Here is a 21,952-nt window from a genome sequence, read left to right as displayed (position 1 = left end):
AAAAACAAACTAGCATCCTATAAAGGAGAAATAGGTGACCAATACGAGCGCTGCACGATAACTGTCAGGCCTAGGTAGGAGTGTACGTTGCCAGACGCCATTTGACATTTTTTGGAAAGTTTTACAGCTTTTAGCCTAAACGTACGCAGGACACTTTGGCAAACCACCATATCTTGTGTTGTTTACAGTGACTTGGAAAAATCAACTTGCGGAAAAATGGAATTTACTCAGCTTTTATTCTAACTAGGGTATATACACTAGGGTTATGACTGTTTTACAACACAATATCCTTGTATCATAGCGCGATTTGTTTCTACATAAGATTACATAAACTCTTAATTATAAAGTGAGTCGGTAAAAAAGCATCACACGCAAAATGATTTTAAAATTTGAATATATCAGAATTATGGGTAATTGTTTGAAAGTCACTGTAAGCAGATATCTAATTGAAAAAAACTTTAGAGCAGCCCTCGGCCCTCTTCTTTAATACTCTTTAGTAAAGTCTACTAGATGTTCACAACTGTCCATAAATTCACAAATGTCAGAAGTTATCCGCTGTAATGGCTTCACCAGATCAGAAAGCGTAACCTTTGAATGGTATTGGAACAAGTACCATTGCAGCAAAAACCAAAAATTATGAAACATTCAATTTTTATAAGGTGCCATTTTTCTTATTGTATTTGCTTCAAAATATAAACATTTTTTCAAGTTACCCAATATACAAATTTTTCGTAGTTATTAAAATTTCTAATAAATATGTGTTAACAAGTTCTGTACTGGTATGTTGGGTTTGTATTTTGAGTATATTTTGAGTCTGGCGATTATTTCAGTTGCCATCAACACGACTTTCGATTTTTTATTACCGCAGAAAATCGATTATGCGATTATTACCTATCCCTAGTTCGTCCGTTTGTCTGGCTGGCTGGAGCGCACGATAACTCTCGAACGGATTAACCTATTTGGCCCAAAATTTGGCTTTCGTAAAATTATGCGTACCATACGAGATTTTTTACGAGACTTAGATTAAGTTCGAATGTAGACTATACGGTCCACTCCTTCGGATACCTCCCACACAAAATTTCGGAAAGGTGCAGTTTAGGACCTCCTCTCGAATCGTTTTGATTTTAGTTGTAACAACTTGTATTAACTGCCCCCATTACGACAATAAAAGTTTTTTTTTCAGGGGTAAGTCCACACTTCCTGAGAAATTGGCCCGAAAGTGGTAAGAACCACTACGGCCAGCAAGTGTAGTTGGCAAACTATGTTGGTTCACACTTTGCATATCGTAATATTTCTTGGAATACTATATGAAACTCGATGCTGATGCTTATGAGTCCCCTCTTCCGGTACCTCCACCACAAAAGTTCAAAAATGTTCGGAAATATTGTGCGCTTAGATCAGTAACCGATTTGGTCCATACTGTGCACATCGTGATATTTCCACGAGACATAGATCAGGTTATAATATGGGCTATATCAGTCCATTTCTGCGGTTACTTCCCACACAAAATTTCGGACAAGTGCAGTTTAAGACCTCCTCTTGAATCATTTTGAATTTTGTTGCAACAGGTTTCACTCAAGGCATCTATTACGATGGTACAATTTTTTGAGTTGCAAATCCATACTTCTTGAAAGCTGTACAAAACCCCTATAACCAACAAGTGCAGTGGCTGGTGCGCACGACATCTTTCGAACCGAATACTTTGCAATATCGCACTATTTCTTCGAATATTAGATAAAATTCGAAGGTGGTGCTTATAGGTCCCTTCGCCCGGTACCTCCCCCACAAAAGTTCAAAAATATTCACTAAAATGGTACGCGCAATATCTCATAAACGGATCAACCGATTTGGTCCAAACTTTGGATCTCGAAATATTGTGTCTCAACTTAGTTTATGTTCAAAAGTGGGCCCTATCTGATCACTCCTTGGAATACCACCCACACAAGTTTCAACATTTTTGTTTTAGTGCGGTTAAGGGTCTGTTCGAGGATCCTTTGGAAAAAATTTCCGAGGGTATTCCAGGTGTCCCTGTTTAGAAAGATACACAAAAAAAAAAACATTGTTCCACAACATCCCATACGGGACAAGGGAGACTTCTCTCATATCAATGTGTGCACCCCGATTCATATTTAGCTTAATGATATGGGACCTACTGTTTATCGCCGAGTCCGAACGGCGTGTCTTAAGACACCACTTATGGAGAAATACTCAGGAAATGTCGCCAACATTACTGAGGGGTATTTTGCCACCTTTGAAAAAATGTTTGATGTTGCTTGGCCGGGGAATCGAACCCCCGACCTTCTGCGTGCAATGCGGGCGTGCATACCATCGCACCACGTTGGTACCCAATGTTTTTTTACAAAGATAATATGTTTTTTATGTGTTTCCTAATATAATTGACCAAAAGTATAAATTATATTATTGAGGGGAATGTCTCCCGAAATGGACAATGTCGGTCCATTCCTTTATGTACATCCCCCAAACTTTTGAGCTTTAATCCAAATCCATACTTGATTTCCGATAATTTTTACAACTTTTGACGTGGATAATGATGGCAAGAGTTCAATTGTGGCCGACACTCGCTAAAAACGAAGGTCGTGAGGGTCGCCCAAAAACGGCCGTTGTGCAGAAAAAAAGAAAGGATCAGTCGGCTGTGCTGGCGGAGAGCTATCGACAGATGGACGGACAATGCTAAATCGACTCCAAATTATCTGAAACAAATTTCGTCCTGACATACTTGGGGTCTAAAAGCGTAATTTTGTGGAGGCACATTTTTGGTCGTATCAAAGTGCATATACCCCACGGTGCTCTTGAATCAAATTTAGATGGAAGGTGCTTACACCTGGGAAGTTTTTGCGGATTCTGAAACTACAATGTTCATAGATGAGAAAAATTAAAAAACAAAAAAAATCGCCGGAGCGCTTTTTAAATAAATCGCGATTCAAGTTGACATTTTTAGGAGTTGTTTAGGTTTTCACGACTTTGCTTAGAAACCGCAAGTCCTATCAAAATGAGACTGAACAAAATGTTGTAGCTATGAAAATTCTCTACAAGATTAACCTTTTCGGTATTTTGGTAGGTTTTAACATTTTTGAGATATTGAAGTTCAAATTGGGACAATGAAGGGTGTGCCTTAAGTAACTTTTAATGAAAACCGCTTACACAGGGGAAGTTTTTGTAAATTCTAAAACAGCAGTGTTCATAGATGAGAAAAATCCAAAAACAAGAAAAAATCGCTGTAGGGATTTTTGAATAAATCGCGGTCAAAATTCACATTTTTAGGTGGTCTTTTGGTTTTCACGATTTTGCTTGGAAACCGCAAGTCCAATCGAAATGGAGCTAAAGAAAATGTTGTAGCTGTGAAAATTCTCTATAGGATTGACGTTTATCATTTGTTCCCAGCCTGTACCATTTTTGAGATAATGAAACTCAGTTTACATTTTTAGGTTTTTTTGTTAGGGTTTCGCGATTTTGCTTGAATACGGTAAGTCTTATCGATATGGGACCTGAGAAAATCTTAAAACTGTGAAAATTCTCTACAAGACTGGCTTAAGTAACTTATCCTAAGTTGTAACATGTTTTTAGATATATAAGTTTAAGTTGGGAATTTGCAGTCATGACATTGTTTTATAAGGGGACGATACAGAATTTAATTGAATTTGAATTGTCCCAATTTGAACTTCTATATCTCAAAAACGGAAAAACCGTTGAGAATATCATAAAGGTCAATCTTGTAGAGAATTTTCATAGCTACAACATTTGTTTTAGTCCCATTTTGATAGGAAATGTGGTTTCTAAGCAAAATCGCGGAAACCTAAACAACCCCTAAAAATGTCAACTTAAATCGCGATTTATTTAAAAAGCGCTCCGGCGATTTTTATTGTTTTTTGATTGTTCTCATCTATAAACATTGTAGTTTCAGAATCCGCAAAAATTTCCGAGGTGTAAGCACCTTCCATTTAAAATTGTTTCAAGAGCGCCGTGCACTGTGAATAGGTAAAATATACATATATGGGAGCTAAATCCAAATGTGAACAGATTACGATATAATTTGGCACATATATTTCTAGACGAAACACCGTCACACATTTCAAATTTCATCAAAATTAGACATACGTAGCATCTTTGGTGCACCAAATACCAAAAATCAGCCGAAAATATATATGGGAGCTATATCCAAATCCGAACCGATTTCGATAAAATTTGGCACACTTATTTCTAGACCAACTTCCGTCACTCATTCCATATTTCATTGAGATCGAACATATATAACGTGTTTTGTGCACCAAATACCAAAAATCTGCCAAAAATGTATATGGGAGCTATATCCAAATCTGAACCGATTTCCATATAATTTGGCACATTTATCTATAGACCTAATTCCATCACACATTCCAAATTTCATCAAAATTAGACAGATACAGCGTGTTTGGTGCATCAAATACCTCAAATCGGCCGAAAATATATATGGGAGCTATATCCAAATCTGAACCGATTTTCACCAAAAGCAATAACGTTCTTCATTAGGCTAAAAAAATGATCTTCCTCAATTTTCAGCCAAATCGAACAATAAATGCGACCTGTACGTTGCGAACGGACGGACGGACATGCATAAATCGACTCAGAAAGTGATTCTATGCATATCCCTAGAAGGAAATATGGGTCTATCTCGTTTCCTTAGACATGTTACATACAAATGCACTAACACATAATACCCATACCACAGGGTCGTGTAGGGTATAAAAATGTCGAACGTAGTAAGATGTGCTCATTCATATAAAAATATTGGTAGTTTCTTTGAAAAAAAAAAAAATCATGAAAAATGAGTTTCTTAGTCTGTACCCCCTGAAATAACAATAAAACTTTTTTTGATGGTAAATATTCGCGTTTTCATTGTTAGGCCAAAGTGTTATCGTGCAACCCTTGTATGTCTTGCTTTAAAAAAACCAAAAGGTATTTTATAGAATGTCAAAAAAGCATCTTACAGAAGACCAAAAACTTTCTTATTGAAGGTCAAAAGATCTTAGCGTTCTAAGCCACCATCAACTTGTCAAAGATTCCGATCACAAATATTGATGATCAAAATCTTCTGATACAGAAGGACAAATAAAATAAAGGTGGAAAAAAGCTGCCTTAGTATTTGTAATAAAGCATTGAAAAATAGGGTTACCAGCCAAGTCGGACTATAGGAAAGGTTTGGAATTAAATCATTAACATTAAAATAAAATAAATAATTCGAATATACAAATTTCGAATGATTTGTGATACAAATGCTAGTTCCCAAGCTTAGCCTTCGTCCACCCACTAAAACACCATTCAATATGCCTGATAATCGGTCTAACCACCCGTGAAACGTAGCATAGTGGTTAAATGTGTGGGGCTTCGTGGGTTCCTAATTTTTCAATGTACCTCTTAGGTCAAAATAGCTTAACTCGAAAGAGAATTAATTTAAATATCACTCTAAAAATGACCTTCGCCTTAATAAGGCAAAAACAAAAAAAAAAGATCTTGTGTTCTTTTGGCACACCAACTCATGGCTCTTGGGCAGTGTTGCCGAATTTGACGATTTATCGTCATTTTGACGATTTTTTGGCCCAAAATTGAAAAAATGACGATTTGACGATTTTATGGTCCAAAATGACGATTTTTAACGTAAGCCAAAATTGCATGAAATAAAAGAAATTACCAAAATTTCACGGAAGACTTTATTAAGGAAAACATTGTCGCAAACTCGATGTTATGGGCTTTGTTAATGCTTTATAGAATTTCCAGACAGTTTGGCCATATTTACGCCCATATTATGGAACACAGTTTCTGCATCACCTTCGAATTATAGGTCTGTACTATAACTCACAAAATTGTACAAATTCGTACAAACTTTTACTGAATGCTGTTCGATAACAAAGTTGTCCAGCAAAAAGGATCGAGTTTGGAGAGTTTTGTGACTGAGAACTTGTAAATTTTTGCTGGGAAAATTTGTCCCGTAAAAATTTGTAAGTTCGGCCAGCTGACTTTCAATCAGCTGTTAAATGTAAACAACTTGAAATGTTAACATTTTTGATCAAGAAAATTTCACATTTTTTTAGATTTTAAAGCGTTGTGGATAGGATTGCAGCTTTAAATAAGTCAAATGCAATTTTAAAAATTATGTTTTTGTTCCGTTTGGTTTAAAATATAAAAAAAACAAAAACAATTTTCATACTTTTTCGGAAACAGCTGGTTTTCTTGCAAGTTTTTGCAAAATGTTGTTCGATAACTTTCTGCAATTTGCTTGCTTGAGTAAAATTCACTGAGAAAAGTTGTTGGAACTTGCTGATTATTGCTGGGAAAGTTATCGTACAGGCCTGATATAAGGCTGATATTCTTCTTGAAATTTTTTTCGAGATAATATAGGAATTACAGTCGGACCTTGATTATCCGTGATGGTCGGGACCGGAGCCATTACGGATAATCTATATTCCCGGATAATGGAGGCAGCGTTTTTATGCAGTTTTTGACATTTTTAAGTAAACATTGCATAGTATTGTACAATAATAATAAAGTCTGCAATTTTTATAATATTTGTTAATGTAATCCACCAAATCTTAGAAGGATACATGATATCATCATCATAAGATTCATCTGAATTGACTTTGTCCCATGGCTTTTGTCATACCATTAATACACAAATTGTGTAATATGGGAGAATTACCAGTTTTCTATGGTTTACCTTTTGTTTGCTTAATCAAATTAATTGGAAGGTGTGCTTTTACTCTCGGATAATGAAGTTTATAACGAAAAATAGAGGAAATGGGAAAACAGCAACATTTCTTTTTTATATGGGATAATGGAGGTTCCCGGATATTCGATTCACGGATAATCGAGGTTCAACTGTATATATATATATATATCGTTATGAAGAAAATTTAGGATACCAGCTTTTTAAACTTCCTACTATTGCCCTCTTTAAGGGGTCAGTCAGTTATAAATGGCAGTTTTTTATAGATTTTCAATAACCAAAATAGACGGACACACTGTCAAGCGATATTTAAGCTAAGCTGTCATGCAAAACTGGCAATGTGTACCCAGCATTAACTTGCTGCATTACTGCAAACCTGATTTTACCATAGGGAAAACTATAATCTTAATGCTGTTTTTATAGCGGCATTTAAGTGAAATTGGGTTAGATTTATTGCTGTAGTTTGTATATCTTAGGTTGTCAGCCTAATTGACAAACCATCAACGAACAACTAGTTTTAAACGGTAACCAAAATCAGTTCTGGGCCATGTTGACGATTTTTGACGATTTTAAAAATTTTGTTGACGATTTGACGATTTTTTTTACGATTTCCGACCAAAAACTATCGGCAACGCTGCTCTTGGGTGAATAATGTTGCCAAGAATGTTTTTATTAACCAGTTTCTTATTATGGTAAAATAATTTTATTACAAATTGATTGTTGGCATTGTTTGTTCTGACATAAATCTGCACAGTTTGTCATAAAATAGCAACACCTAACATTGTCTCCAGCAATGCGCAATATTTCATGGTCGGTGGTCGAGACCACAAACAACTGCCGGCTCATTCATTCATTCATTGATAGACGACGCAGCACAGCTCATAACTTTGTTAGTAGTCGTTGTTAAAAAAATAACGGCCAATCAACGCTTGACTCCGACGAACATAAACAATTTAAATCAGACAAGAAAATTATTTCAATGGTCTTAAATGAGACTAGAAGACAATTTTCTGTTACCAATTATTATTCTTAATTATGGCAATAATGGGTTTGATAAAAGTGTTTTACAATTTGATTTTCTCACAGTCACTATTAATGTGGTCATAAAATATTGAGCAAAGGCGCTACAATCAATATTTTAAATTAAAAAAAAAAAAAAAAAAAAAAAACAGCAACAACAATAAAGTAAACAGATTCGATTGTTGTGGGCCATGGGATTATGTGTTAACTCTTCTTCTGTACCTGAATATTAAGATGATATTCCTATAGGAGATTCCTAAAACTGTGGCATTGCACAGTGTCCGATTTTCCGAAAAACCTGGCCAAAACTCTAAAAATGAATAGATTTTGACCAAACCTTTGGTTCTTATGTTTTTCCGGCCGCTGATTACATTTTTGATATTATTTAACCCTCAGGCGGTCATTTAAGGGGTCCTTTTGGTCCCTCCTCCTATAAAATGTGATCTTATCGGATCAAAATATTCTACAAATTTGTTCGCCATCAATTTTTACTATGGGTCCTGGAATACACCAAAACTCTATACCTTACCTAAACTCCAGAAATATGCAAAATTATAAACACATTTTAGGGTTAAGGGCGTACTTCATGTGAGTTTTTGCAATATTGTCATACAAAGCATCATTTTAGAAGAATGCCGTCAAAGACAAAAATCTTCTCTGCTAAATTTCACTATAAGTTACCAAAGAAAAGAAATCTCTATTTGCATTACATACCAAGAAAATATCGGTATCGATTTTGCCAAAAAAAACCAAGAAACTAAAATATGGTGGCGAGCTTCCACCATTTCTACAGTTTTGGAAATATTTGAGTTAAGATCACTTGGAATCCTTGACTTGACAAGAATGCGAGGAATATTTTTCTTAAAAAAATTAACCCTCGTGCGAGTCATAAAAGGGGTCCTTTTGGTCCCTTTTTCCACAAATCTTTAAAATCTCCTATAAAATGTGATCGGATCAGACCAAAATATTATACAAATTTATTCGCCATAAAATTTTACTATAGGTCTTAGAATATACCAAAACTCCAAATTATACCCAAACGCCAGAAAGTGACCCTATACTATATTCTGACATTCTGAATGAAAGAAAATCTGTACATACCTGCAAGACAAAATATCACATAAAATCAAAAAGTGCAAATATGTGCAGGATATTTCGATGGAAATTGGGAAAAATCCCTTCCTTTTTTATGAAATGATAAATTACACGGCCCAACTCGATCTTACTCACAACTATTTTCATAATTTATTGTGAAAATTGATCTTGAAAAAAATTAACAAGTACGGACATCAATTATCAAAGAACACACAATTCATTGGCGACACTGAACATCTTAAATACGTTTCACATACCTTTCATTACAATTACAAAAAGAAAATATTTAATAACCGTTGTTTATTTTGCATATTATCAACGATTTATAAACAACTTAAATATTGAAAAGAAAAAAATTCCATATAGGGTCACTTCGACCTGCTTTTATACCCACTTATTAAACAAGAAATGTATATATTTTTTAATAACTACACGCACTGGGATTCTATAAACAATATCTGACCCTTTTTAGTGTAAATTGATAATTTTTTTTTTCGATTTTTGACCAGGTTTTTTGGAAAATCGGACACTGTGCATTGGCATGATTTTCAAACTCGTATTTCACATTACAATGAAATAAAGACTAAAAAATTATACGGCCTTCTAATGTTTCCATAATTCAAAGAAGACCATACCCCTTAGAAGATTTGTCATATCTATTGATTTTTTGATTTATATGCCCTTGAAACAGCTTTCTTTTGAGTCAATCCTTGGCATTGGAATACTTGGCTGGTATACAAATTCCAACTAACAGGCGCAATGGTTGCCTTAAATGTTTTCATAGCAAAAAGCCAAATGTCTATACTTTGTTTATATCCTCCTTAATGTTGCCTATCCTCTGAGCAGTATCTATTGGGGGCAATTAAAAATTATGATTGCATGTCCTTGCTATTATGGATGCAATTAAAAAAACAAAATCAAATAACATTCCATAAAGCAATTTAATTGTAGTCTTTCTCATTTTCTTTTACGAATGGAAATAATGTGTGAGGTTCTTTAGTGGTTGCTGCATTCAATGTGGACAAAAGTTTAAGTTATAGAAAATCTTCATCCAATAGATGAACAAAAGGTTTTCATATAGAAAAGCAAAAGGTCCTTTTTCCATAGGTATTCTTATGGAAAACCAAATAGGCTTCCAATTGAAATCTTCTGTAGCAAAAGCTTTTGGTTTTCCATTGAAGGCAAAATGGACTTCTATAGAATGTAGGCCTTATGGGCCTATGCCGGCAAAATGGACTTCTATAGAATGTAGGCATTATGGTCTTATGTAGAATGCAGGCCTTAATACACCTTTTGGTCTCTATAGTAAGATGATTTCTGTACAAGATCAAATGGTCTTTCTAAGAAAACCAAAAGGTCTTCCTATAGAAGACTAAAAGGTTTTCCTATAGAAAATCAAAAGTTCTTCCTATAGAAGACAAAAAGGTCTGCCTATAGAAGACCCGAAGGTCTTCCCAATGGTGTTTCTATAGAAGACGAAAAGGTCTTCCTATAGATGACAAGGTCTTCCTATAGAATACGACAAGGTCTTCCTATAGATGACAAGGTCTTCCTATAGAAGATGACAAGGTCTTCCTATAGAAGACGACAAGGTCTTCCTATAGAAGACGAGAATGTCTTCTTATAGAAGACAATTTGGTCTTCTTCGTATAGAGGACCCGAAGGTCTTCCTATAGAGACGCCATTGGTGTTCATAGAAGGCCCTATAGATGAGCAAAAGATCTTCCTATAGAAAACTTCAAAATCTTCCTATAAGGTACTCCAAAAGGTTTTCCTATGGAAGACGATTTGGTCTTCTTCCTATAGAAGACCAAAAGGTCTTCCAGTAGTAGACGATTAGATAGATAGAGGATCAGAAGGTCTTCAAGTAGAAGAACATAAGGTCTTCATAGAGAAGAACAAAAAGTTTTCCCATAGAAGACCAAAAAGGTCTTCCTATAGAAGACCAATAGGTCTTACTACAGAAGACTACAATATCATTTTATTGAGGACCCCAAGATCTTCCTATAGAAGGCCAAAAGGTCTTCCTATAGAAGACCACAAAGCGACTTCCTTTAAAAGAACAAAATGTCTTCCTATAGAAGAACAAAACGGTTTACTAGATCTTTCTATAGAAGACCAAAAGTGTTTCCATGATCTTCATATAGAAGACCAAAGGTCTTCCTATAGGAGACATAAAGTTCTTTCTAAGGAAGACCTAAGGGTCTTCATTTGGTAAATTAAAACGTGTTCCTATATAAGACCAATATGTCATCCTATAGGAAACCAAATGGGCTTTTTATAGAAGCCCAATAGGTCTTCCTACAGATTACCTATAGGTTTTCCTATAAAAGAACTAAAGATCTTTCAATAGAAGTCAAAATAGTCTCCTATAGAAGACAAAATTGTCTTTCTAAGGAAGAACAAAATGTCTTCATATAGAAGACGTAGATGTCTTCCTATAGAAGTCCTAGAGGTCTTCCTATAGAAGACGTAGAGGTCTTCCTGTAGAAGACCTAGAGATCTTCCTGTAGATGACCTAGAGGTCTTCATATAGAAGACCTAGAGGTCTTCCTATAGAAGACCTAGAGGTCTTCCTAGAGGTCTTCCTATAGAAGACCTAGAGGTCTTCCTATAGAAGACCTAGAGGTCTTCCTATAGAAGACCTAGAGGTCTTCCTATAGAAGACCTAGAGGTCTTCCTAGAGGTCTTCCTATAGAAGACCTAGAGGTCTTCCTATAGAAGACCTAGAGGTCTTCCTATAGAAGACCTAGAGGTCTTTCTGTAGAAGACCTAGAGGTCTTCCTGTAGAAGACCTAGAGGTCTTCCTGTAGAAGACCTAGAGATCTTCCTGTAGATTACCTAGAGGTCTTCATATAGAAGACCTAGAGGTCTTCCTATAGAAGACCTAGAGGTCTTCCTAGAGGTCTTCCTATAGAAGACCTAGAGGTCTTCCTATAGAAGACCTAGAGGTCTTCCTATAGAAGACCTAGAGGTCTTCCTATAGAAGACCTAGAGGTCTTTCTGTAGAAGACCTAGAGGTCTTCCTGTAGAAGACCTAGAGGTCTTCCTGTAGAAGACCTAGAGATCTTCCTGTAGATTACCTAGAGGTCTTCATATAGAAGACCTAGAGGTCTTCCTATAGAAGACCTAGAGGTCTTCCTAGAGGTCTTCCTATAGAAGACCTAGAGGTCTTCCTATAGAAGACCTAGAGGTCTTCCTATAGAAGACCTAGAGGTCTTCCTATGGAAGACCTAGAGGTCTTCCTATAGAAGACCTAGAGGTCTTCCTATAGAAGACCTAGATGTCTTCCTATAGAAGGCCTAGGGTTATCCTATAGAAGACCTAGAGGACTTCCTATAGAAGCCCTTGAGGTCTTCCTATAGAAGGCCTAGAGGTCTTCCAATAAAAGAACAAAATGTCTTCCTAGAGGTCTTCCTATAGAAGAACTAGAGGTCTTCCTATAGAAGACCTAGAGGTCTTCCTATAGAAGACCTAGAGGTCTTCCTATAGAAGGACTAGAGGTCTTCCTATAGAAGGCCTAGAGGTCTTCCTATAGATGACCTAGATGTCCTCCTTTAGAAGGCCTAGATGTCCTCCTTTAGAAGGCCTAGATGTCTTCCTATAGAAGACCTAGAGGTCTTCCTATAGAAGACATAGCGGTCTTCCTATAGAAGACATAGCGGTCTTCCTATAGAAGACCTAGCGGTCTTCCTATAGAAGGCCTAGAGGCCTACCAATAAAAGAACAAAATGTGTTCCTAGAGGTCTGCCTATAGAAGACCTAGAGGTCTTCCTATAGAAGACCTAGAGGTCTTCCTATAGAAGACCTAGAGGTCTTCCTATAGAAGACATAGCGGTCTTCCTATAGAAGGCCTAGCGGTCTTCCTAAAGAAGGCCTAGAGGCCTTCCAATAAAAGAAGAAAATGTGTTCCTAGACGTCTGCCTATAGAAGACCTAGAGGTCTTCCTATAGAAGACCTAGAGGTCTTCCTATAGAAGACCTAGAGGTCTTCCTATAGAAAGCCTAGATGTCTTCCTATAGAAGACCTAGATGTCTTCCTATAGAAGACCTAGAGGTCTTCCTATAGAAGACCTAGAGGTCTTCCTATAGAAGACATAGCGGTCTTCCTATAGAAGGCCTAGAGGCTCTTCCAATAAAAGAACAAAATGTGTTCCTAGAGGTCTTCCTATAGAAGACCTAGAGGTCTTCCTATGGAAGACCTAGAGGTCTTCCTATAGAAGAACTAGAGGTCTTCCTATAGAAGACCTAGAGGTCTTCCTATAGAAGACCTAGAGGTCTTCCTATAGAAGACCTAGAGGTCTTCCTATAGAAGACCTAGAGGTCTTCCTATAGAAGACCTAGAGGTCTTCCTATGGAAGACCTAGAGGTCTTCCTATAGAAGACCTAGAGGTCTTCCTATAGAAGACCTAGAGGTCTTCCTATAGAAGACCTAGAAGTCTTCCTATAGAAGACCTTGAGGTCTTCCTATAGAAGACCTAGAGGTCTTCCTATAGAAGGACTAGAGGTCTTCCTATAGAAGGACTAGAGGTCTTCCTATAGAAGGCCTAGAGGTCTTCCTATAGAGGACCTAGATGTCCTCCTTTAGAAGGCCTAGATGTCTTCCTATAGAAGACCTAGAGGTCTTGCTATAGAAGACAGCGGTATTCATATAGAAGACCTAGCGGTCTTCCTATAGAAGGCCTAGAGGCCTTCCAATAAAAGAACAAAATGTGTTCCTAGAGGTCTGCCTATAGAAGACCTAGAGGTCATCTTATAGAAGACCTAGAGGTCATCCTATAGAAGACCTAGAGGTCATCCTATAGAAGACCTAGAGGTCATCCTATAGAAGACCTAGAGGTCATCCTATAGGAAGACCTAGAGGTCTTCCTATAGAAGACCTAGAGGTTTTCCTATAGAAGACCTAGAGGTCTTCCTATAAAAGACCTAGATGTCCTCCTATAGAAGACCTAGAGGTCTTCCTATAGAAAGCCTAGAGGTCTTCCTATGGAAGACCTATAGGTTTTCCTATAGAAGACCTAGAGGTCATCCTATAGAACCCCTATAGAAGACCTATAGGTCTTCCTATAAAAGACCTAGATGTCCTCCTATAGAAGACCTAGAGGTCTTCCTATAGAAGACCTAGAGGTCTTCCTATAGAAGGCCTAGAGGTCTTCCTATAGAAGGCCTAGAGGTCTTCCTATAGAAGACCTAGAGGTCTTCCTATTAAAGTCCTAGATGTCCTCCTATAGAAGACCTAGAGGTCTTCCTATAGAAGACCTAGAGGTCTTCCTATAGAAGGCCTAGAGGTCTTCCTATAGAAGGCCTAGAGGTTTTCCTATAGAAGACCTAGAGGTCTTCCTATAGAAGACCTAGCGGTCTTCCTATAGAAGACCTAGATGTCTTCCTATAGACGACCTAGATGTCTTCCTATAGAAGACCTAGATGTCTTCCTATAGAAAGCCTATAGGTCTTTCTATGAAAGACCTAGAGGACTTCCGATAGAAGACCTAGAGGTCTTCCTAAAGAAGACCTAGATGTCCTCCTATAGAAGGCCTAGATGTCTTCCTATAGAATACCTTGAGGTCTTCCAATAGAAGGCCTAGAGGTCTTCCAATAAAATAACAAAATGTCTTCCTAGAGGTCTTCCCATAAAAGACCTAGAGGTCTTCCTATAGAAGACCTAGAGGTCTTCCTATAGAAGACTTAGATGTCTTCCTATAGAAGACCTAGATGTCTTTCTATAGAAGACCTAGATGTCTTCCTATAGAAGGCCTAGATGTCTTCCTATAGAAGGCCTAGAGGTCTTCCAATAAAAGAACAAAATGTCTTCCTATGGGAGATTTAAAGGTCTTTTAAGTCGTCATCCTACGACAATGGTGTCTAATATCAATATGTTTGCCGTGGCATCATTCACATGACCAAACGTCTAAATGCCACTGAAGGACAATATGAACACAAATTCTATCATTGATGTCGACAAACAATCTACAGCTTCTATTTTCATACCTTGCATTATGCAATTACCATTGAGTGTGGTTGGTTTTGACTTGCTTCGTCGTTCCATTTGGTATTTTTCCAATGAATTCGAATGTGACAACAAATCATATTCACTTGCACAACGATAACCTTCATAAGTCGTCCTACAACAAATGGCCAAATTTAAAAATATCCTGCAATGCTGAACTTGTATTTGTATAGTACACCTGAACTAGCAATCATTGGATGCAGGACGTGATAGCATGCATCATTGCGTAGGTTTTTGGAATGGTTGATTTGTGGGTAGTTGGTAATAAAAAATATGTTTTATATTTGGATTTTCATTGATGTGAAAAGTTTAATTAAAATGCTTTCTGGCATTTTGGAAATAGTCATTGATTTAGATTGACAGTTTTTAGGGACAAAAATATAAATCCACCCCCTTACATCGGAATAGGTTTACATTTTATGTTGTTGAATAATTTAACTGGATGGGTTGTGAGAGAGTTGTCGCAAAGGTAAGCGTACCTTCTTTTTCTATTATGTTATAAAGTTCTGTTTTCTGTTTCTAATGCATTGAAATAATATTTGCGACCGTATAAAGTTATAAAGAAATGTTCAACCGACATCCAAACAATTTAAGGTAGGTCTCTAAAATTTTATACGGATTCGTCTTTTGTTTGATGGCAGGTCAAGTCCAAAGATTATAGCCCATCTTAGGACTTGATCTGTCTGCAAACAAAAGACGAATCCGTATAAAATTTTAGAGACCTACTACCGGCCCACATATACCATTTGTTTTTGGTATTATGGCCCCCAGTTTTAGTGTACAATTTTTTCTGTTATAATAAAAGTGTCTTTTCTGCATTGTTCCAATTTTACCTGAAAAACCAACTCAATATACCGACAGATAATTTTCTAAGAAAATGAAAATATTTTATGATTGATTGATTAAAATTAGCGGAAATAACTGCGCTAAAATTATCTAACAGAACTTTTATTTTTGATTTTATAAAATTAGAAATTAAGGCAATGAGATAAAAAATCAACTTATCTAATCGCCAAATGCATGAAACGCAAAAAAAAAACAACAACAACACCTATAATAGGTAAACATTTGCATACGTTATTGCTGTTATAGACCACGTTATATTGCGAGTGGGGGTGGGCAGTAAACTCGATCACTGATTCGAGTTATTTTTTCTACTTCTTTACGGTCAAGATAAGTGACACAGAGATAACTTATGTAAGATAAAGTAAACACACTCACACACCCATACCCATTATAGATAACATGCTTTGATTGTGACTAATTGCGGCATTTTAAAGATAGTCAAAATCGTTGTCGTATTCGTTGACATTGTCGTTGTTATTATCCACTTTTTTTGTTCCTTCTTAGCTGGTATCAGTACCACCAACAGGTATGTTGAAAATATAAGTCAAATATGTGTGTATTTTTTAAATGGGAGATAAGATTTAGAATTTACACTGGACAACAACTTATATGATTGGTATTTTCTTTGAAATATAATGGAATTTAGTCTTTCAAATTATTATACCAAAGGCCAATACATGGAATGTGAGGGTATAAAATAGGGTTTTTTTGGTCCCATAGAATGAACTTCCTCAAAAAACCATAGATGTGGACTCATGACATGTGCACCCGTCTGATGGTACTTGAAGACCACCAGCACACAGACTACCAAATTTTGGATCGAAATTGATTTTTCCGTTGGAAACTTATCGTGCGCTGCTTCCACTACACATGGTTCCTTAGCGGGTTTTTACAGTTTTCGGGCCATTTTCCAGAAAGTATAGACGTGCCCGTGAAAAATCTTGTACCGTCGTAATGGGGACAGCGAATACAAGGCGTTAAAACAAAAACGATTCGAGACGAGGTTTTAAACCAGTGTTAATCACCACTGGGCTCGCGAGCCGTGTCTGTGTGAACACACACAATCTAAATTGTGGTGGGTTTCAACGTTACTCTCACCATCGATTATCTTCTTTGTTTTAGCAATAAATTAACGCACACGATGTTTATCTAGAGAGGGATAGATAATCTCGTGTGTGTGTCCAACACAAACGGAGCGGTTGCATTTGTAGTTGTTGGTGAACACTGTTTTAAACTGCACTTTTCCGAAATTTTGTGTGGTAGAAGTACCCAAAGGAGTGAACCAATATAGTCCATATTCAAATTATGTATGACTGCACACAGACAAAAAAAAAGATTGATCCAACATATTCCAAGAGCAAAATATGTATTGTAAAGATATTGTTAGATTACGTATGTAGTATTGTGACTGCAACAAACGTTTTTATACCCTCCACCATAATATGGAGGGTATAATTAAATTTGTCATTCCGTTTGTAACAGATCGAAATATTCATCGGAGACCCTCTAAAGTATATATATTCTTGATCAGGGTAAAATTCTAAGTCGATGTAACCATGTCCGTCTATCCGTCCCTCCGTCTGTTGAAATCAAGATACAGCTCGCAATTTTTAAGATAGAGCTTTGGAATTTAGTATTTAAGTTTCTATTACTCCTAGGATGTTTGGTATTGCAAATGGGCTATATCGGTCCACGTTTTGATATAGCACCCATTGAACGGTATCACCCGATTTTCGCTATTTTGAAGGTTTTGGCTTCATTATCACACCGAAATGGCTGAAATTTGGTACTTAATCTTCGTTGGGGGTATAAATCTTTCCCCCAGAATTTTATTGGTATGGGTCTACGCCTTCATATAGCCCCCATAGAACGGTACCTCCCAATCTCCCGATTTTCGGTATTTTGAAGGTTGTGGTCTCAATATTCCTTCGAAATGGCTAAAATTTGGTACTTAGTCTTCGTTGTGGGTACGAAACTTTCACCCTGAAATTTGTCGGTACAGGTCCACGCCTTCATATAGCCCCCATAGAACGGTACCTCCCGATTTTCGGTATTTTGAAGGTTGTGGCTTCAATATTCTTTCGAAATGGCTGAAATTTAGTATTTAGTCTTCGTTGTGGGTACAAAACTTTCCCCCCGAAATTTGTCGGTACAGGTCCACGCCTTCATATAGCCCCCATAGAACGATACCTCCCGATTTTCGGTATTTTAAAGCTTGTAGCCTTAATATTCATCCGAAGTGGCTGAAATTTTGTATTTATTCTTCGTCGGGGGTAAAAAAACATTCCCCCGGAAATTTGTTGGTACAGGTCCACGCCTTAATACAGCCCCCATAGAACGGTACCACCCGATTTTGGGTATTTTAAAGGCTTTAGCTTCATTATTACACCGAAATGGTTGAAATTTGGAACTTAGCCTTTGTTGGGGATATAAAATTTCCCCCCAGAATTTTGTTCGTATCGGTCCACGTCTTCATACAGGCCCCAAAGTAGGGTACCTCCCGATTTCCGGTATTTTGAAGATTGTGGCCTCAATATTCCTCCGAAATGACTGAAATTTGGTATGTAGTCCTCATAAAACATTCCATATGAAATTTGTCGGTGTAGGTCCACGCCTTCATATAGCGCCCATAGAACGGTACATTCCGATTTTCGGTATTTTGAAGGTTGTGGCCACACAAACACACCGAAAGTGCTGAGTTTTGGTATTTAGTCTACGTTGGAAGTAAAAATCCCCATAGAAAGGTACCTTCCGTAATTGTGAAAGATGTGACGTCAATATCCCACCGAAATTACTGAAAATTGTTATTTAGTCGTTCATGGGGTTATAACATTTTTCAGAAAAGAATTAGCAGTATTCGTCCACGTCTTCCAATATTCCCCAAAGAAGCATAGCTCTCGATTTACGGTATTTTTTAGGTTTTAACCACATTATCTTACTGAAATATCGGAAATTTGAGTCTAAATACTTTACGCCAGAAATTTGTCGGTATAGATCGAGATTTTGATATTGCCCAAATAGAACAGTACCTCCCGAATTTCGGTATTTTGAAGGTTAACGACATTGTTTTACCGAAATTGCTGATATTTAGTTTTAAGTCTTCTTTATAAATGAAAGGAAACTAATTATTCCATTTTATTTAAATAACACTCGTGGTGAAGGGTATAACAAGTTCGACGCGGCCGAACTTAAAGCCGTTGTTACTTGTTGTCAATTACAACAATTGTTTTTGTTATATCCAATAATAGTTTCTGTCAACTGGGCAATATAATTTTTTCTTCGGCAATTTTATTATCTTCTCTCGTTATTCGATGTCGTAGGGAACAAATAATTTTGGTGAGATTCGTTTGTATGACAGGATGATTTTCTCTTTGTTTTATTGTGTATGTTACCCCACCAACAACAAGTTTCTGGAAGTGTTGTTGGGAGGAAACCTGACCAGGCAGGTAATCTGTGTTTTCTTTTCAAATTTTTATGTTTTTTTATTCCTTATCTATGTGTGGTTATGTTTAACTTTGTTGTCAGTTAAAGCAGCAAAAGTTGACTATGTATTGCGTTCATCAATACTCGAAATATTATACGTGACATTTATACCAAAGTTATGTAGAAAGTGCATGTGAGAATTATATATAATCAAATCAAAAATTTCAGTGACAGGTTTACTGGGCTGACAATAGTTTTTGCAACAAATCCAGATTATGATAGTTCCTACCATCGGTATTTTTTGTGATTTTTACAATATTGCGGAATGTCGCATGTTGTTTTTGTTTTTTATGTTTACTGGGCTGACAATAGTTTTTGCAAAAAATCCAGATTATGATAGTTCCTACCATCGGTATTTTTAGTGATTTTTACAATATTGCGGAATGTCGCATGTTGTTTTTGTTTTTTATGTTTGGAGCAAAATATGGTATTTTTGGATTTGCAATTATAATGCTTGAACAAAACAAATAAATTGTTGGAACAAAAATAGATACTGTTGTTCCAACAAAAGCAAAATATATTTTTTCTCTGCTTGTGGTAGAAATATTACGAAGTGTAAAGTATGAACCAAATCGGTTAATCCCTTCGAGTGTTTTCGAGCGCATGATTTTTGCGAACAAATTTGAATTTCTTTGGGGAGGTACCCGACGGAACTTAAGCTATGTTTGGACAAAATATTACGAAGTGCAAAATTTGGTTGGAATCGGTTGATAGGTTCTAGAGTTATCGTGCGCCCCAGCCAGATCGAATCAAAATCGTCTGAAACGAATTTGGTTCTAACAAACTTGGGGTCTAAAACCGTTATTCTGATCAGGCACATTTTTGGTCGCATCGTTAGGCTAAAGGCTGAGGGTATAAAAACAATATATTTTATATACGGCATAATAATAGCGTTTGTTTCTTTTTGGTTAGAGTCTGAGGGTATATCTCCGTCAGCACAGCTGTCTGATACTTTCTTACGTGGTCTTTATAAATTTAGGATTCAGTTTACGGGTCATTAGGTCCACATACCATGTTATTGGTTTTTGCACAGTCGTAGTATAAGGGAATTTAATTGTCGACAAAGCCGACGACTTATTCTTTTTTCTCCATAAGCTTGAACTTCTCGAAGTAATGGATGTGGAACTATATGCGTTAAACAAAAAATCTATCAATCATCTGAATGGGCTAATCCGTTCCAAATTGTCTAAAACTGATTTAGTCTTAATACATGTGGTGCCTAAACCATAATTTCGATGAGACACACTTCTGACCTTATCAAAGCATAGAACATGTCTTTTTAGCCATAGGGCCTAGGGTATACAAATTAACAGAAAAAAAAATAATTCTTTGTTGTTTAGTGTAGTTGTTGTCATTCATTCATTACTCACTTTCGTAGTGAACTGGAGATTTAGTTCAACGCAGTAGGCGCGAGTGCGACGATATTGAATTTCGTAAATTTGTGAGAAAAATTATTAAAAAAATATATGTCTATTTAAAGTGCAATTTGTTGTTTAAGTGCAGTCGTGTTTATTTGTGAAAAATTCTTGGAAAAAATAAATTCCCACTTGCGAAACGCAAATAATAAATTTAGTATGAAAACACAATTAAAAATAATAAGCTGAAATCAGTTAAAAAATATACATACATATATAAATTGTTTAAAATTTTTTTGTAATTATAAAAATAATATGTTGGCAGTATTATTTAAATTCATAGTGGTCAACATGAAGTACAATTTGTGAAATTTAGGTATGTAGATTTGTCTAACAAAATCAGAAAAGTGCAAATCGTTTTTTTGCTGACAGAAATATAAGTATAAAAAAAGAAAACTATGTCAATAAACATCCTATAAGATAAAATATCTTTTGTCTGTACCTCACCCAGCAACCAGCCAGCAAGACGGACGGATGGACGAACATGGTTAAATGGATTCCCTTTAGGGGATAATTCCGAAGGAAAATTCCCCGTGAGTTTTTGTCTTTCCGAGGTTTAACGGAGATTTCGTCGAAACAAACTGGGTGTAGTTAGCCATAAGGCTAAGCACGGTGCTCTTGAAACAAATTTAAATGGAAGGTGCTTACACCTGGGAAATTTCTGCGGACAGATGAGAAAAATTGTAGTTTCAGAATCCGCAAAAACTTCCCAGGTGTAAGCACCTTCCATTTAAATTTGGTTCAAGAGCACCGTGTAAGGTTACCCAGCCAGCATTTGGAAGATTGTTTTTTCAAAAATCACATTGAAGGGTCATTTTAGAGTCCTTTTGGTGATCAAAAAATGATTAAGTCGCTTGTATGATCAGAAAGGGACTCGAAAGTGACTCCCTGTAACGATTGAAAAGAGTTCAAATTAAAATACAACAACAAATGTGTAGTAATCACAAATAAATCATTTAGGCGTTTAAAATGTGACTATTTTTTTGTTATTTATTGTCACATTTTGATCATCAGAAGATTGAAAAATGGTCATTCAGGTGTTTGAAAAGTGATTATAATTATGTATCTTCTGATCATATTTTGAACAGATAAGTGATTAAATACTGATTGTTTGTTTTATTTTTGTTTTGTTGAAAATAATTCTCATATACACTTTCTACAAAAATTTGATATAAATGTAACGTATAATATTAAGAGTATAGACAAAAACAACACATGTTCAGGTAAAGGGGATAACTAAAAGTCATAGCAAAGCAGAAAACACAACACAACAAAGGAAAGAACAAAAAAAAAGAAGAATAAAAGGAAAATTCTTTTAATGTTTTCGTCTAATAAAAAGACTCATTAATGACTCCCTAAAGACTCATAA

General features: G+C 36.2%; 1 protein-coding gene across 18 annotated transcripts in view; it reads left to right on the top strand.

The window, feature by feature from the left end:
- Spn (protein phosphatase 1 regulatory subunit spinophilin) overlaps positions 1 to 21,952 on the top strand; it is a 347,126-nt gene that overhangs the window by 114,337 nt on the left and 210,837 nt on the right. For 4 of the 18 annotated variants that reach the window (XM_073982809.1, XM_073982821.1, XM_073982816.1 and 1 more), the window contains exon 1: positions 20,545 to 20,899. The exons of the other annotated variants lie outside the window; for them this stretch is intronic. The gene's annotated coding sequence lies outside the window, so the exon portion shown is untranslated. Of the gene's footprint in view, positions 1 to 20,544; positions 20,900 to 21,952 lie in introns of those variants that run through there. 18 annotated transcript variants of the gene reach the window in all.

Source organism: Musca autumnalis, unplaced genomic scaffold (assembly GCF_047663935.1).
Source record: "Musca autumnalis isolate F117 unplaced genomic scaffold, ASM4766393v1 scaffold_4, whole genome shotgun sequence".
Lineage (NCBI taxonomy): Eukaryota > Metazoa > Arthropoda > Insecta > Diptera > Muscidae > Musca > Musca autumnalis.
The sequence above is the reverse complement of the archived record's forward strand: the minus strand, read 5'-3'. Positions and strand labels throughout refer to the sequence as shown.